Raw genomic sequence first — 2,724 nt, 5'->3', positions numbered from 1 at the left:
TAAAACCAAAATAAACTGTCAATACTGTCTCCACCTAAAATTACTATCCAGTCTATTAAAATGATAGTTTACAGGTTAAAATGAAGTTTCAGATCAAAAAATATTTTCAGTTATAGCTGAGTTAACACTGAGCAGTTTGTTTAACTCAGTAGACACATTCTAATGAAAGCAGCTATAAAGAGGTTTCACAAGAAAGTTGCATGAGTTGTAAAATAAGGTGAGACTTCCTGTACTGCATATCAAGTAACAGTATCTCTCCCTCAGCATCACAGTGGGGGAGAGTGGTGAGCAAAATCTTGTCTACATAAAAGGGAAAATATGAATAAAATCACATTATGAACTGGATTCTCAGGTATTCTACTAAATAATGTAACAAATTCCCTATGAGAAAATTTTTGTGTCTTCCTTGAGATGTGTTTCTACATCACATACGCAGGTGTGTGTATAAACGTATGTTACAGCACCTAATGTTCCACTTCCATCCCAATTATTCTGTGGAGGCTGAGTACAACTGTGGTATGGAGCAGCCTAAGAGACACAATTAAGGAGGCAGAATCAGGGCCTCATTGTGCTTAACAACCAACAGACAAATCCAGCTGACAATTGAGAGGTGACTATTTGCATTTGAAAAAGAGTGAAATGAATTTGCTATACTGAGATCTTAATCCTTCCACTTCTAATCTGGCAGGTAGCTTAATTCAAGTCAATGGAATCACTTGCTAGAGTAAAACAAGCAGGATTTATTTCCTCCTTGGTGCTATGCATTAATTAAAATGAGGGGCAGAGAGCACTAAGGCAGTCATACAACAGGCTTGCCTTCAAGCCCTTTGTGTCTGTCCAAGAGGAAAAGGGATACTCAGAACTGCTATTTTTCCTTTCAAAGGACAGATTGTGCATGCTGTTCTTTTTACATTTCAGTCTTTCACTGGGGAACAATAAAAAATACTGCACTTTCTTCTATAAGGCTTGTTTACACAGCAAAACTCACTAGTGCGTTTACAGTAGCATATAATCATACCACAGTAACAACCCATTGCTAATACTGTTATGCCAGAATAATTACAACATAAATCTCTCCACTTTAGACAGCACCTTTGTTCTTAAAGTATGAACATATGACAGGTGACTGTACTGCTATGCCTACGTAAGCTCTTTCTGGCCAGGATTATTTCCTATGTCATTTAAGTGTCCTCCTGCATACTGCTTAGTGCTCTCATTGAAGAACTACTCAATTTTATTTTTGAATCATGGAATCATTAAGGTTGGAAACGATCTCTAAGATCACCTAGTCCAACTGTCAGCCCAACACCACCGTGCCTACTAAACCATATCTGGAAGTGTCAGGTCTACACATTTTCTTAACACCTCCAGGGATGGTGACTCCTCCACTTCCCTGGGCAGCCTCTTCCAGTGTGTCACCACTTTTTCAGCAAAGATTTTTTTTTCTAATATCCAGTCTCTAACTTCCCCTGATGCAACTTGACACCATTTCCTTTCATCCTATCACTTGTTACTTGGGAGAAGAGACAAACATCCACCTCACTACAGCCTCTTTTCAGGTAGCTTTAGAGAATGATAATGTCTCCCCTCAGCCTCCTCTCCTCCAGGCTAAACAATCCCAGTTTCCTCATCTGCCTCTCAAACACAGAGAGCTCCAACAACCTCCACAAGATCTCCTGTAGATGGGCTTTCAGAGGCAAACACAATGCCTCCTGTCGATATAATCGAGGGATTAACCCTCATCCAACGGGGAATTTGAAGTTGCGTATGCCCATCATATAATCTGAGCAATTATATGGTCAGCCTTGACTACTTCTCTCCACTGTGATGCCTGTTAGCCTTTTGCTCCCTTATCTCCAAGTCACTACTTCCTTTCTGGCTAAGGACCAGAACTAAGTCAAACCTTTTTGGCAGCGCAGAAAATCTTTGGAGAAGCAGGTTTCTGGGAAGCTGGTGGGATCCCACAGGGGTAAGAGAGGGTGGGGGAAGATCTGTAGGGCTCTAAGAACACTGCAGATAGGGCAGATAGTAAGAAAAAAAAGGGTTGCTGTGAAAAGGCACGATTCCTTCATCCCTCTGCAAGGCCACTGCGCCCTTTCAGACCTTTCTCATTCCTGTGGTGATTTGGACAACTACTTTGATTACTGCTTCTCACCCTCCAGAGTTTCTTGAATTGTTGAAAAGAGCAGAAAAGGTAAGGCTACCCCATTGAAGAAGGAAAGAAGGTAAAGCATAGCAAAGCCAGATATGCCATATAGCTGTAGATAGCCCGCTACACATTTCTTCCTCAGGAGGAACAGAGCACTGCATGACAAGAAAAACTTTTTCAGGCTAAACCAGCTCCACCATCAGCTCAGGAACAGGCAAACCAGTCTATCTTGCCTTAAAATAGCTGCAGGATAATATATGACAGGCTGAGAGAGTTGGGGTTGTTCAGCCTGGAGAAGAGGAGGCTGTGGGGAGACCTTCTAGCAGCCTTCCAGTACTTAAAGGGAACCTACAGGAAAGATGGGGACAGACTTTGTAGCGAAGCTTGTTGTGACAGGACAAAGAGTAATAGTCTTAAACCAAAGGAGGGTAGATTTAGACTGGATATAAGAAACAATTTTTTTTCAGTGAGGGTGGTAAAACGCTAGAACAGGTTGCCCAGGGAGGCAGTGGAGGCCCCATCCCTGGAAACATTTAAGGTTAGGTTGGATGGGGCTCTAAGCAACTTGATCCAGT

This window comes from Phaenicophaeus curvirostris, chromosome 1, assembly GCF_032191515.1.
Source record: "Phaenicophaeus curvirostris isolate KB17595 chromosome 1, BPBGC_Pcur_1.0, whole genome shotgun sequence".
In the NCBI taxonomy this organism is placed as follows: Eukaryota; Metazoa; Chordata; class Aves; order Cuculiformes; family Cuculidae; genus Phaenicophaeus; species Phaenicophaeus curvirostris.
Note: the sequence above shows the minus strand (reverse complement) of the source record.